The 16,419-nt window shown below is 47.9% G+C and overlaps 1 non-coding gene across 1 annotated transcript; it reads right to left on the bottom strand.

The window, feature by feature from the left end:
• Nucleotides 1-16,124: 16,124 nt before the first annotated feature.
• Nucleotides 16,125-16,211, bottom strand: TRNASTOP-UCA (transfer RNA opal suppressor (anticodon UCA)). Its single transcript has one exon. It is a non-coding gene; the product is annotated as a tRNA-Sec (tRNA).
• Nucleotides 16,212-16,419: the final 208 nt, after the last annotated feature.

Below are 16,419 nucleotides of genomic sequence, written 5' to 3'. Positions count from 1 at the left end.
TATGCCTCTGTCCAACGGGACAGAGCGCAGACAACTACAAGAACATATTTGAATCCTCGACATCGTTCCATCTGGATATAATCCATCTGGAGTACTTCAAAAGGATGATTAGGAGTATGAAATCCACCCTGTTCTACGGGAACGCTTTTTCCTGGGTTAAACTGACAACAGATCATACAGGTACGGACCTTTTGTTTTGCTGCTGCTCGTAAATGTTTATTGAACCAAATGTGTTGAATGCTGTCTAGCATAGCTTTTTCTCCTAGATGTGCTGGACTATGTATAGTGTTAATTATAACTTGGACCATTGAGTCAGGAAGGAACCATACAGACTTTTCCTTCATCATCCATCCTTGGTCCGTTTGGATCCCTCCTAACTCAGTCCATTTCTTTATTTCATCTGGTGTAGCATGTGTCTGTATGTCAATTACGTCAAGAGTAGGATCTTTAACTGTCATACAATGTGTCGGTGTCGGGACTATTGTCTTTGTCATGTCGAGGGTTTGAGTTTGAGCAGTCTGTTTAGCTGTTTTGTCGGCTAGATCATTGCCTTGGGAAATGATATCAGTAACCTTCGTATGAGCCTTACATTTCATAATTGATATTGCAGTGGGTAGATGTATTGCATCTAATAAGGCATGAATGAGGGGTCCGTGCTGAATGTGGGCACCGTGGGAAGTTAAATAACCTCTCTCTCGCCACAGCACGCCGAAGTCGTGTACAACTCCGAATGCATAACGTGAGTCAGTGTATATGTTGACTTTTTTATTCGAGGCTTGAATACAGGCTTGTGTCAGAGCGATGAGCTCTGCGGCTTGAGCTGACAAAGTATTTATACGATTAGTTTCAATGACTTCAGTATCTGTTGTGACTGCGTAAGCGGCCACTAACTCTCCTGTACTTGTTCTCATGCATGAACCATCTACATACAATGTCAGGTCTGGATCTGACAATGGGACATCGGTTAAGTCTTGTCTGGGTTTCGTCGTTATCGTAATAACTTCAATACAGTCATGGGCTAGTGGGTCTGTTCCGATTACAGGTAGAAGTGTGGCAGGATTCAATGTGTTACAGCGTCTGATTTCTATATGTGGCTGAAACAATGTAAGTTCATACCCCGTAAGTCGTGCTATAGTCAAGTGTTGTGTTTGCGTTCTATTCACAAGAACCTCTACTGCGTGTGGTACTTGAACTGTCAATGGATGTCCTAACACTATAGCATCGCTTTGTCTGATTGCTAAAGCTGTCGCTGCTACTGATTTCAGGCATGCAGGCAAAGCCTGAGCTACGGGATCTAATGTACTGGAAAAATAAGCACATGGTTTGTGTGCTCCTGCTTGTTCCTGTGTGAGTACTGACAAAGCAGTACCTTCGCGTTCTGTAACAAAGAGTGTAAACTGTTTTCTGTAACATGGCGTTGCTAAAACGGGTGCTTGACATAAAGCTTTCTTTAGGCTTTCAAAAGCTTGTGTGTGTTCCTGAGTCCAAGGGAGAACAGTCGGTGTGGCTGCCTCCTGTGTGGTTAACTGAATGAGTGGTTTTGCTAGAAATGCGTACTGAGGGATCCACTGCCTGCAATATGACGTGAGGCCTATGAAAGCTCGTACTTCCTTTTGTGTCTTGGGTATTGGCATGTTAGCTATTAACTGAATGCGGTCGGGTGTAAGCTGCCTTCCCTCCTTGGACAGCGAGTGTCCAAGATAAACAACTCGCTGGACACAGAATTGCAGCTTAGAAGGGGACACCTTGTGCCCCTTTTCGGCTAGAAATTGTAAAACTGTCAGTGATGTTTTCTCACATTCGGGTTCGCTTCTCGCGGTGATCAGCAGATCATCGACATATTGAAGCAGAGCAGTATTAACTGGCATGTGGATACTGTCAAGTTCTCGTTTCAGTGCTTGGCTATAGATGCTGGGGCTTTCTGTAAATCCTTGAGGTGCGCGTGAGAATTTAAAGCTACGCCCATTTAAACTAAATCCGAACAAATATTGACTTTCCGGAACTATTGGGACGCTGAAAAAGGCATTCTTGAGGTCAATTACAGTAAAGAATGTTGCTTCGGAATCAATGGCTGTCAGTAATGATGAGATATCTGGGACCACAGGAAATTGTGGCACAATGCATTTGTTTAACTCGCGCAGATCAATAACCAATCGATATACTGGCGGGGCTGTAGGATCTGTTCGTTTAAGAATCGGAATTATCGGTGAATTACATACATTGGAGTCTGTTTCTACAACTACTCCTTGGGCAATTAGCTCGTCAATGATTTGTAGTAAAGCCACTACAGCATCTGGTGGTAACTTGTATTGTCGCATTCGTGGTAGCACCACTCCTGCCTTGAGTGTGACTCGATATGGTGTAATATTCATGCAACCAACATCAGTAGGGCCTTGTGCCCATAGATGTGTAGGTAAAGTCTGTAGTCGGGGATCCATGTCTCTAGATACATAGTGACCTTTAAAATCACGTAAAAACAACCTTACTCCTTCCGGAGAACAACATATTATGGCTCCTAGAGCTTTCAGAGTTTTTATTCCTAGCAAGTTTTCTGGACATGATTTAGTAAGCAATAAATCTGTAGTTTGGGTCAGAGGTCCTATCGTAAGTGGAAGAGGCTGTGATACTTCATTAACAATAGGTTTTCCTGAAAAACCAAGGGAAATATTCTGAGAGCCTGAGAGGGGTGCCCCTGGAACTTCACTACGTTTTATAGTTGTTCGACTTGCCCCTGTATCGAGTAAAAATTTTCTATCTTGACCTAATAATTCACTATGTACATAAGGTCCTTCTTGATCTACAGGAATCTCGATAAGGGGTAAGTCAACTTCCCTCTCTAGGCTAGTTCATGCGTAACGTTGATACTCGGGATATTCATACTGTGCAGTCTGATACATTTGTCGTGTTGTGGTCTGTGTGGCAGCAGCAGGCAACGGTGGTGCAGCTGGCACAAACTGTATCGGCTGTTGTGCGGCTGGCATGGCCTGGGCATGCTGCATAGCTCCTTGTTCATTCTAATCTTGTCTTAGTGGCCGTGATCTTTCTTGTGTTTTACCTATAGAGATATTATGTTTTAGCACTGGACAATCGTGTACATAATGACCTGGCTTTTTACAATAGTTGCATGTCCCTTTTACAGGTCCTGCTGAATCGGAATGTGTCATACCCTTTTTATGTCCTTCAGCTGGTACTGTCTGGGAAACTAGCATTTTCATTTTTGTGTCTTTCATGCGTCTGTGTTCATGTTCTTGTTCCTCTCTAATTCTATTGTGATGGTACTGTAACATTTGTAACATTTGTGATGGAGTGTTACCTTGCCAGGTACTCTCGAATTTTAACACTCTATTCTTTACTGGGGGCAGAGCATTTTCTACTAATTTTGTTACAAACAGATGCGGGTATGATTCGCTACTTGCTTTTATGCCACTATTTATACCAAAACATTTCTCGAATCGGGCATAGTAATCACTAGTGTCTTCGTCTTGCTTCTGTTTACAGGCTGAAATTGTACCCCAATCTTCCTTTTTCGTAGTTAATAAACGTGGCAGTACCTGTACTAGTAAACCTGGTAGTGCTTTAGTTTTATCCCCAAGTCCTGCTCCTGCAGTTCGGGCCTTTTCTTCCGCTTCTAATACTGACCATTCTATCTTTTGGTCTCCTACCTCCCACTCTTTTTCCTTGAGTTTCTCATAAATGCCAGCAGGCATCAACACCTTTAATATAGTCATAATGTCGGGATAGGTATACTCTCCCATGAGTAACATGTCTTTAATTTCTCGGTGAAAACCCGCTGGATCTTTGTCATGACTGGGTACCACTTTCTTCATTTGTAACAGTTCTATTTTTGATATGGGCGTATATACAAATACGCGCCTAAACTCGTCGTCCTCGCCTTTTATTGGGTGTACTTCTCGTAAGGGATTCTGTCTATCCATGTGATACGTGGTTCTTTCCTTGCCGGGCAATGAGGCATGCTCTGAGCATACAAAAAGAATATACTGCTTTCTTGATATTAGAATTTCTTTAATTAATTCAGTACCTGGACCTCTCCATTTATTTGTAAGCAATTCAGTCAATATGTCAGGTAAAGGACCAGGGTCCGAATGCTGACTCCGATATAGTATAATGAGTTGTTGAATCATATAAATCCCAGCTAACCTCTGTTCATCTGGGGTGAGTTTCAAAAATGTGCGTACTACTGTAGCATCACTATATTTTCCGGGACTGTCCACCCAGTGGACAGCTGCCCTGGCTAAATCTTGTTCATCCATAGAATCGAGAAAATGATAACCCCTTCGTTCTCGGAGTAGTTTGTCGGCAGTTTGGAACGAATGCTCGTTAGACCTTATATTAATTATAGGTATTTGGAAATTCTTGTTATTATCTGGACATATCGGACGTATTGAGTCAGTATGACATCTAGTCTGATCCCTATTACAAGATCTTCCTCTACCTACATAGGCTATGGTGTCCAACTGTCCTGCGGGCGGTCCTGACCCTTCTTCCTCGCTTTGTTCGAACTCGTCTGTCTGTAATCTCTCTTCGTGTATCCGTTCTATTTCTTTACGGATCTTTCGGCACATGGCTATTATACAATTTTGCTTATCGTGTCTTCCTTCTGATATATTCTGGCTCCATCTTGTAAGAATATGCATTGCATCCGGGTCTACCCCCGGTCGGTCTTGATTTCTGATCACACAGTTTATGAGGAAACGTAACAGTTCCCCCTGTATCTCTACTTTCTGGTATTCCATAGCTCTGTTAATACATTCTGGATCTCGCCCTGTTTGAACAAAATGATATATATTATCTAGATGCGCAGTCATTCCTGGTAACTTCGCTAAATACCCTGCGGCTCGTCTGATACGTAATGATGCCAGGATCATTTCGTCCTCTTTACCGATCACCGGGTCATATCTACAATCTATAAGAAGTTCCTTAAGCGCACGTTCACTTACGAATTTGGGTGTACGTGAATGCGCTGACTCTTGAAAAACAAGTTTATTTATTCTAGGTGGCGTAAAAGTATTGGTAGCACCTCCCGTGGCCCCATCTGGGGCGTCGGGTGTGAAAGGATTCGTCGAACGTGACACGGCAACTATAGGTGTGGACACAGCTATGGAAGTACCTGTAGGGACAGATGCGGAAACAGATGTGCTTGCCGGAACTTGTGACTCGATTTGTTGCTGTAGGGCTACGGGTGCTGGATCTTGGCGTTGGACCTCCCTGGTATGCGGTCTATGTGGGGCGGAATTAGCATACTCGGGAGCTACGTCATCTAAATATGAGGAAAGAAAAACATCTTCTGCGGTTCTAGGATGCCCCTTAGGATGTACCTTAATTGGAAATAATGGGGGTGGCAAGTCTTTCGGTATCTCTGGAGTAGCCTTAGGTAATCCTTCGGCTAGAAGGGGATACATACCATTCATGAGGGCATTTCTTTGTCTATCTACTTGTTCTGCTTTCACTCGGATACCTTCCTCAATTAATAGATTTTCTTGAACTTTATTTGAACTTTCTTTACTCTTCTCTTCCTGTCTACGTGCTTTTTCTGTACGTCTATGAGATTCTTTACGCCATAACTCAACGGCGTCTTTCTGTGACTGTCTGACTTTCCTTTTCCATAACTCTTCCTCGACTTTCATGATGCACTCTGCATCCCAGGTCCCAGCTGCGGGCCACCTCTGACTTTCTGGCAATCCCTTGGTGTAGTCTACCCATAAATCAAGAAATAATATAGCGTCTAAGCCATGTTTGTGATACATGAAGTGCCCTGGAGTATCCCTAGGAGGAATAGGGACGGCTTCTTCAAGTACCCCTTTCCTAGTAGTCATCTGTCTTAATTTCGAAAAGAGCGGCATATTGACAACTGATCCGATACTTAATTTTGAACACACTTAATACAAAAGCACACTAATGAACAACCATTCATACCACAATATGCAGGACGTTTAACACATTAAACATTAAACATTAAACATTTTTTAACCTTTAGAATAAGCAACAATGATGATCGTCTGCATAACTAATCACCAAGCATAATTCTTGACAATAACTAGATACTTCGGAATACTTGATATACTGCTAAACAGTACAGATACACTGCTAAAACAGTGCAGACCGGATTTGTGTACCCAAACCCGTCTTGACCGGCACAACCTATGTGCACGTCAGAAATGCCTCCCCAGTAATGGTACTCACCGGGTAGCTTCGGAAACGGAAAGCCTCGGTAACTTGAACTTGAACCGGACTGGACTCGACTCGACTCGTCGGGAACTGGACTTGACTTCGAACTGGTGGGTCCCGGTATACCTCGGATCTTGCTCTCTCAGCTAGGCTCTGGTCGGGATACTTCGCACTTCTCACCGCCTCGTCTGGGTGTTGATCGTAGTCTCAGTCGCCCCCGCTTGACCGGAGGGAGATACAGGAAATCCTGCTGGTACGCGTAATTGTCCGTCCAGCTGTGGCAGGAGACCGGGCCTACAACTCACCGCCGGCGCGTGAGATGAGAAAGTTTCCCTGTTCGGGCGCCATCATGTGGTAAATAAAAATTCCTTTACCGGGACTGAATTTGATACAGAATCATAATAAAATAGCTCAGTAAAATGAGAGGCAGAATCCGTGATATTAGAGTTTCGGAATGGGCTTTATTCCAATAATCGATTATAATCGGATGCTCCAAGTTCCATCACCACGGGGGTTCAGGAAGTGAAGTACATACTTTATTGACAAGAAGTAACTTTTATAGTACATACATTATAGTGAAGCAAATACAGTAGGCGTAACAATTGATAAGGAACTTGACGTGGTACCTGCGTAACCGAAAATGGGTGTAATAAGGAGTAAAAAGGAAACATGATTGGTTATGATGTCGTGCATAGGTGGATCTATAAGATAATACTTGGCATAGATGCGCGCGCAGCAGTATGACGTGTATTTGACGTGTAACTAGGGGGTGAAGGGGACTTGACATTAGCTCTATATGTGGAGACGAAAAGTCTGGGGGGTCAGGTCAACCTAATCCCAAATCATATCTAACATCCTATGTTTAAAGAACTATGTTATCCACAAAAGAAGGACTCTCGGACAAAATCTATTCTATACTGACTGTGTGTGCGTGTACAAGCGCCTAAGTGTCTACACTGAATGCGAGGGGGTAGGAATATTCCATGGTGACAGGGCTATGAATTACTTGCATGAGGACAGAGAAGCCGGGCCCTTTTGCTTGGTAACTGGAAGAATGTTTACTTAAACTACTAGGCAGGAATGCATCGGCTGAGGGGGAAGCAGATAATTCGAAGGTGAAATACAGTTCTTGGCAGAGAATAGGCTGATGTCAGGCTTCGTGAGCCGCGCAGAGAATGAGACAAAGTTCATGGTCACAGATGCAGGCTCAGACTGGAGCTTTCAGAGGCAGAAGGCAAAAGGAGTTTGATGACAGAATCAGGGCCTACTTGCCTGGACTGTAAAATGGCATAAGTGAACCATATAAAGCCGGTGGCCTTTCATATTTAGGAATGGAATATCCGGCCTATTCATGGCGGATCTGACAGAGGACATGTTGACGGTGGACGCACATGTATTTGCGTCTTCATAACGGGAACTGGAGGGAACATACATGTACTTGTGACATGCACATAGAACCGTTGGGGTCCAAGATAGGGGACATAACTGATCAGGAAAATCCACATTTCCACAAGAAGGGGAATCTCCTTGCGAATGGCTAGGTTGTAGAGCATGCAGCATGCCACAACAATCTGACACACCTTCCTGGGCGAGTATGCCAGTGCACCTCCGGTCTTGTCCAGGCAGCGGAAACGTGACTTGAGCAGACCAAAAGTACGCTCCACCACACGACGTGTCCTCCCATGGGCCTCATTGTAGCAGACTTCAACCAGGGACCTGGGATTCCGCAGTGGGCTCAGCAACCAGGGACGGTTGGGATATGCAGAGTCACCTAGGTATGACAAACACAAATAGACATTGCAACATCGCTGAGGCTCAGGGCAGCAGGTCACACATACAGCACGCCACACGACTAGGCATACTCACCCACAATCCATGCACGCTCGGGAAGAAGATTAGCCATCAGCTGGGGCACTATGCTGTTCCGCAGGATGTAGGAGTCATGGGCCGAGCCTTGGAATTTGGCACACACGTGCGAGATGGTCATATCTGCCAGGCACACTACCTGCACATTGATAAAGTAGTAATGCTTGCAATTGCGGTGAATGTGCTCACTTGCCTGTGGTGGCACAAGCCCGACATGGGTGCAATCAATGGCCCCAACAACATTGGGGATGTGTCCAAGGGGATAGAAGTCTCCCTTCACAGCTGGCAATTCAGCACCCCTAGCATCATGGCGGACAGTACATCACGCAGCACTATGCTAAACATCGGTTGTGACATCTCACCAGCGCTGGCCACAGTCTCCTGGAACGATCCAGTGGCAAAAAAATGCAGGGCTGCCATCACCTTATAAGTAGGGGTGAAATCTGTTGGATATGCCCTGCGGGGCTGCAGGTGGGGCTCCAACAGATCACAAAGGGTTTTCAGGGTGGCTCTGTCCAGGCGGCATTTCCGTATGATCGCAACATCCTCCATGTCCTCCAGCACCGTCAAGTGACGAGTCAAATTTGGCCTCCTCCTATTTGAGATGATAGTGGACACATGTCAATGCAATACATCATAAGATGTGCACAGCATATCATGTTCTGGATGACACAACAACAACGACTGACATCTATAGTGACTAACAGACCAGCTTACATGGAGTGACACCTTCAGCTACACTAAGGGAACACGTGTCAAATTACACAAGACAAGTACCTCAAACGCCACCTTGGTCAATGTGAATGCACATAGGGATATGGCCACAGTTCACATGGGCACGCCTGGGAGTATAGCATCCAGCATATGTGTAACTAATCAACAACACTGTCTCATACCTAGCTGCTGTACTTGTCATACCTTAATGCGTCATTACAATCTGGCACACATCCACCACACAATGACCACAGTCGGCGCTGGAATGACGAATGTGTTCATGAGCAGACATGAGAGGCAATGCTAAATAGATCATCATTCATTGAGATGAGTATCGCTGTGAGTGTCACTGGAGTTCAACACATTGACATGTGTACATATTGTACAGTCCAGAACAACACTGTCCTGCCTACACCAACATCAAATCCATAAGTGACATGTGAGTGGGTACAGGCAAATCTATGTTACACACACACATGGTATGTGTAGCCATCAGTATAGTAAATTGAGCATTGGCATCATGTGCACAATGATGTGCCATTGAACATGTTGGCACTGTGCACTGTTGATGTTTGACAGATGGCCATCGCCATTGTATGGCACCCAAATCGCGGTAGCTACCACCTGGCCCCAGCGGTGTGTCACCAGCATCCCCATTCACACAAGTGCGGTAGTGTGAGGCATGGAGACATGGGGAAATGGCGGTTGGCATGCTCCGCCGCCTGAATGGCGTTGCCTCATGTCAATGTATGGCACCCAAATCGCGGTAGCTACCACCTGGCTCCGGCGGTGTGTCACCAGCACCCCCATTCACACAAGTGCGGTAGTGAGAGGCATGGAGACATGGGGAAATGGCGGTTGGCATGCTCCACCGCCTGAATGGTGGAGCCTCGTGTCAATGTATGGCACTCAAATGGCGGTAGCTACCGCCTGGCCCCGGCGGTGTGTCACCAGCACCCCCATTCACACAAATGCAATAGTGAGAGGCATGGAGACAGGGGGAAATGGCGGTTGGCATTCTCCACCGCCTGAATGGCGGAGCCTCGTGTCAATGTATGGCACCCAAATCGCGATAGCTACCACCTGGCCCTAGCAGTGTGCCACCAGCACCCCCATTCACACAAGTGCGGTAGTGAGAGGCATGGAGACATGGGGGAATGGCGGTTGGCATGCTCCGCCTCCTAAATGGGGGAGCCTCGTGTCATTGTATGGCACCCAAATCGCGGTAGCTACCGCCTGGCCCTGGCAGTGTGTCACCAGCACCCACATTCACACAAGTGTGGTAGTGAAAGGCATGGAGGCATGGGAAATGGCGGTTGGCATGCTCCGCCGCCTGCATGGCGGAGCATCGTGTCAATGTATGGCACTCAAATCGCGGTAACTACCGCCTGGCCCCGGCGGTGTGTCACCAGCACCCCCACAAGTGCGGTAGTGAGAGGCATTGAGACATCAGGAAATGGCGGTTGGCATGCTGCGCCACTGAAATCGGGGAAGCGCACCCCGGCCCCTACGTTGTGTCACCACCATGGAGCATGCCCTTACAGCCAATGGGAGCCATGATTGCGGTGTCATGATGCAATTTTGAAGATCATGGTGGGCGTGCTCTGCCACCGCGGAGGCAGTCATTGGATGCATTTGAAAGATGCACCATCGCGGTAGCGCACCCCGGGCCCCTGCATTGTGTCACCGCCATGGAGCATGCCCTTATAGCCAATGGGAGCCATGATTGCGGTGGCATGATGCAATTTTGCAGATCGCGGTAGGCGTGCTCCGCCACCGCGGAGGTGGTCATTAGATGCATTTGAAAGAGGCAGACCTGGACCACCAATTGCTGCAGCTTGGCACCTTTGAAACGACCCCAGGGGGCTATATATGTGTGGGAGCGAGCCTCACATTTCCACTGCTCCCAGAGCCTGCTGCCTGAGACCTGTCACCTGCTGCTGCCTCCAGGGACTGGCAAGGACAGAGAAGATCCGTGCCAGTCCCTTCACGAGCGAGGAGCTGGAGGTCCTGGTGGACGAGGTGCTCACACAGTACCCAAGGCTATATGGTGCCCCAAATGTCGTGGTAAGTCTTCAGCAGTGGTGGGGTAGGGCAGGGGGGCCACACATGTAGTTGGACTGATGCAGTTGGTGCCTGGGAGTGTAGGGTAGTGTCATGCACTGCCTGACATGCTGTCTCCAGTGGGAGGGTGTGTGTACCCAATGCCACAGCCTTCCCTCCCTGCACATGTATGTATGAGTGACCTGTGTTGTGTTGTCAGCCATACAGTGACACAGAAGGTTGTTCATGCTGTTGTCAGGACAGTGATTGCGTGGCTGGATGGCTGTGTGTGCCCCTGTAGTCCTTCACAGTGTGAGCCCAGCTGGCCTGCACAGTCCCCGCCTACAAAGACAAGGACACCTCACTCAACTTACAGAGTATGACACCAGTCTTTTCACATTGCACTCCAACTACGGGCCATCTCAGCACTGTATTTTGCACACAGCTGCCCTTGTGAATGGCATTTTGTATTTGTGTGATCATGTCCCTCAATGTGACCACCATGACACATTCAACTATTCACAGGACAGGGACATTGCTGGCTGCGCAGTCTTGGACACAGTGAGTCCACCCCCAAACACAGGTTGACATGTGATGTATGTGTTGCTCAAGCCAAAAATGGACTGGAGTGTGAGCAGGCTACATGGGTATTTCAGTGCTGGCATCTGGCATGTGTGTGAGATGTGCAGGGACTGTGTTCCCCCTCACACCTGCATGCTTTAACATCAGCTTTTCCCATGCATGCGTCCCATGTGAGCTGTACTATAGTCTCTGATTGCCAATTTTGTTGGATATGTGATGATTTTGTATCTTGCTGCTATACTGATAGATGTCGGTACATGGCAGTGTGTCACTGATCATTTCCCACTCTTGTCTCCCATGCTTGCAGTTCAAGGTACACCAGCGTAAGGCCGTGTGGAGGGCCATTGCAGCGAAGGTCCGAGCCCTGGGGGTCTCAAACCGACGGTGCACCCACTGCTACCAGAGATGGGACAACATCAGCCGGCTGGCAAAGAATGTGGCGGAGATGACCTTGGGGCTACTTCCTCGCACTGGGTGTCTGGCACGGTGCAGTATGACACCACTAATGGGGCGCATCTTGGCGGTGATACAGCCTAAGCTGGATGCACGTTTGAAGGAGCATCAGCAGCAAGCCAAGGGTGAGCATTTGGGGAGTCTGCATTTGGCTGGTAGTGGCTGCATGTGTACAGAGCCTGTGCCAGCGCTGGCCTCTGTGATGTAGTGTGATGCTATGGCATGTAAGTGGCTGCTGGCCTGGGTGCCTGTGGCATGCATTTGCTCAACTTATACTTACAAAGGTGATTTGGATGCTGTGCCTTCACATTACATTCTGAGTTGTGCTCTTCAGATTTCTTCTGCATTGGTGTAGTCTTGGGAATCCCATGGGAGGGAACGGCAGTGTGGCCAATCTGACTGTGCGTACATCAATGTGTCCATTGCATGCACCCATATTGGGGAGGCCTACACATCTTGCAGCAATGTGCAGCATTATATTGTCCCCAAGGTACGACATGGTGGGTGGCATGGGCTAATGTCCATTGTGGACTGTCATGTTGTAGTCTGGGTCTGTGTTGTCCCCTTCTGTTCCATCCAGTTCTGTCATTGGCAACACGTAGTGTGCCCCCATCATGTCCTTAGGTGTGCTCAGAACTAGTTGTGTGTCTGGTTGAACAGAGCAACAAGCAGGGTGTTGTGCTGTGTGGTCATCACATGGCTCACTCATGCCTGAGTATCCTGTTTCCACGCACTGCTTGAGTCTATGTAGTGAGTTTGCACGATGTGATTGCACAGGGTGGTGTGCAACATGTAGATTTGGTCAACTTTTGTCATGCATTGCTTGCATATGTTTGTTCTATTGCTGCCACCGACCTGACCCTACATCTGTCTCTCCCATGCAGCATCACCTGTGGTTACGAAGGGACAGGAGACGGACACCAGTGGGGGTGAAACTAGCACCACAGCTGCCCAGGAGCCCAGTGACACAGATGTCACCAGCGCCGCAGAGGGGGACAGGAGTCTGCTGGAGGAGTCCCAGCCTGAGACACAAAGCACCACATCATCCGATGCCAGCAGGGATGCATCCATGTTGAAGGGCACAGGGAACGGGGACTCTGCATCGGCTTCCACCACACAGCGGCCATTGCCCACCTTCCCAGCCACTTCCTCTGGTGCTGCCCGTGTCCGCCTCAGTAAGAGGGGAAGGGTGTCCTTCACCCTTGGCACCGCTGCCCCTGTCCCCCCTGCTGTCATCAGTGCTGAGTCTTTGGACCTTTTGCATCAGCTGTGTGTAGGCCAGACAGCTCTCCTCAATGCCTTCATTGACCACGACAAGAAATTTGCCCAGGTGGTTGCTTTCATGGAGGGCATACATTCCGACGTGGGTGGGCGGCACCGGACAGTCCAGGCTTTGTCATCAACAGTGACATCTGCCCTGCAACAGGCACATACTCACAGTCCAGCTCCAGTCCCTTTATCCACCCCCCTGGCAGTGGCCACGTCTGACGATAGTGACCACAGTCCACATACATCAAAGTCACGATACAGCACACAGAGCACACAGCAGCAGCAACCCAAGCGGTCCCGGGCAAACACACCATCCCCACAGAAGACCAAAGGCACACCAGAGCGCAGGGAGAAAAACCCGTCAGGCGACACCAGTGGACAAATAGCAAAGCAGCAGACCTCAGGCACATATGCCTCAGTGACATCCCCATCCAAGGACTCTCCTGCCCCTAAAGCATCGCGCAAAGATAATCGTACAGTGTCTGTGCCCACCAAGGAGGTGGTGCATGCCAAGGGTACACCTAGGACGGGCTCCAAGGCAGTATCATCAACCACCTCGACTCCCATTCCAAGCCCAGTGAAGCAGGGGCCGGAGGGCACTGTATGGGTAATACCTAGCAAAGAGGGGAAGGTGGGCAGAGGCGAAGCAAGGCAAAGCGTTCCAATGGGTCCATCACATCACCAGAGGGGCTGCCAGCGCATGAACCTGCTGCAGCAGTGGTGGTGAGTGTGCCTGTTGTGCCCACACCACTTCCCATTGATCCAAAGTCAGACAAGCCATTTAGGATCCCCAAGAAGTGGAAGGGCACCCCTCCACAATCTCCCAGCCACACCGTGACTCCCGTCTGCATGACTTCACCTCCACGTGCCACTACACCACCTGGTCCAAGCAGCCCTCCATCTTGCCAAGCCACTGATAGCTCTACCTCAGCTGTTCCGCTCTCTCCCCCGTCAAGTGCCCCGACAGTCCCAGAGACACAGCCAGTTCCCAGTACGCCGGACAGCCAAGTCTGAGTGTTAGTCTGTACTGCACATTGTTGCCCCCTGACTGTGTTGCTGACCATGGAAAGGTACAGTCGCACACATTCCCTGTGCAGCTTCTCATGGAGTCAGGCTGCACCCTGGACTGTCCACTGGCCCTGTTGCTCTTTGCTGTGTTGGACCCTTCCCTGTGCAGTTTCTAATGGACTCAGTCTGCACTTTGTCCTGCCCACTGGCCTTGTCGTTCACTGCTGTGTGCCCCCTGCCTGTGCAGCTTCTCATGGACTTAGTCTGCACTTTGTCCTGCCCACTGGCCTTGTCGTTCACTGCTCTGTGCCCCCTGCTTGTGCAGCTTCTCATGGACTCAGTCTGCACTTTATCCTGCCCACTGACCTTGTCGTTCACTGCTGTGTGCCCCCTGCCTGTGCAGCTTCTCATGGACATGCTCTGCATCTTGTGCCTTGCTCTTCTCTTTTCATGGTACCTATCTGTGCAATATGTGAATAAAGACAGTTTCTCCTGTTGTCTATTTTGTCAGTGTCCTTACTGAATAAAGTTATTTTGCTGTGTGTAAATGGTTTACTGTGCCACATGGTCTGTGTGGCACTTCAACATGGTCAATGTTTGGGCTCACTTACACTCTTTTTTTCAGGGGTGACAGGGTCTTCATTTCTTCTTGACCCAGATACAATGGGTGGCCAGTGGCAATGGTGTCAATTTTGAATGGTTAGCAGCAGTCATTTACTTGATTAGTTCATGTTGGCTCTATTGTACACATGTCGGGGGGGGGGTCACTGCCAGCACAGAGTGGGTTTCTGCACACAGTATTGCAGACAGGCTGTCCAGGGTCATCATGTATGTGTGTTCTTCCTTTATGTGTGCCCAGTGGTGTATGTGTGTGGTCATCTTGTGATGGCCAGTCATCCTAGTCCCATGGCTTACTTCCCATTTGTGCTCTTGGATGTCCAGGTAGTGTGCAGTGTGAGGGGTGAGTTTGTAGGGAGTGTTGATGTGTACATGCCTCTGCAATGTGAACTACACACGTGTCACCCAGGAGTTGTGTGCCTGTTGTTTAGATTGTTCATTCCTGTGGATGTGGTTGTATGCCCATGTGTGGGGTGTATGTTGTGCAGAGTACAGTGAGGTGACATAGAGTGAAGTAGCGTAGAGTAGAGTGGCATAGGTTAGAATGGCATAGAGTCCAGTGGTAGGGAGTCTAGTGTTGCAGAGTAGAGTGTTGCAGAGTGCAGTAGTGTAGAGTGCAATGTTGTAGAGTGCAGTGGTGTAGAATGATGCATAGTAGAATATTGTGGCGTACAGTGCAGTTGCGCAGAGTAGATTGGTGTAGAGTGTAATGGAGTAGAATGCATTGGTTTTGAATGCAGTGGCATAGAGTGCAGTGGCGTAGAGTGCAGAAGCATTGAATAGAGTGGCATGGATTGGAACAGGGTAGATTGTAGTGGCATAGAGTGGAATAGAGAGGTGTAGAGTGCAGTGTCAGAGTAGAGCGTCGCAGAGTTCAGTGTTGTAGGGTGCAGTGGTGCACGGTATATTAGAGTGGTTTAAAGTGTATTGGTGTAGAGTGGAGAGATATAGAGTGTAGTGGCGTACATGCATTGGGGTAGAGTACAGAAGAGCAGCATAGAGTAGAGTGGTGCAGAGTAGTGTGCAGTGGTGAAGAGTAGAGTGGCGTAGAGTTCAGTGGCGGCAGAGAGTGCAGTATTGTAGAGAACTCTGCTTTTATTTTGTAATTTGCTATTTTGTGAATAGTGCACAGAGGAATACCTCTTGGTACAGTATTAACGCCTTGCTTTTAGAGTGAAGAAAATGTTCAGTTGCAATTTTCTCATTTATTCATGCCAACACAATAGGTTCTGGTGGGAGAGCACCTATATTTTAAATCAAAAAATTGCTATATTTTAGCATTATGCTGCCTAAAACTGCGTCTTCTTCAGACTGCAATGTGATAAATAAAATCCCAAAATTGTGATTAATGTGGCTAAACACATATAAAATCTATGTACATATTCCGCCCAGAAGGTGGAATTGAACCACTCTGTCGCTAAACAGCTACAGGTTTGAAGCCTGCACCCCAGACCACTGAGGTTCATCCGGGCAAATAAAGCCATTATGTTGAGACTTATATATAAGAGAAAAATACAGAACACTTTATTAATAGGGTTACTTCTATGAAGTTTTGTAATTCATTTTCTTTGCCCCTTTCTCAGTGCTAGCACATCAATTTGTTTAAATATCTTTACTGCTTGAAGCCAAACGTCCAGGAGATCAACTTTAATGTATGGAAATTAGAACAAGGGTTTCTGG

Source organism: Triturus cristatus, chromosome 2_2 (assembly GCF_964204655.1).
Source record: "Triturus cristatus chromosome 2_2, aTriCri1.1, whole genome shotgun sequence".
NCBI lineage: Eukaryota > Metazoa > Chordata > Amphibia > Caudata > Salamandridae > Triturus > Triturus cristatus.
This window is presented reverse-complemented; position numbering and strand designations above follow the sequence as displayed.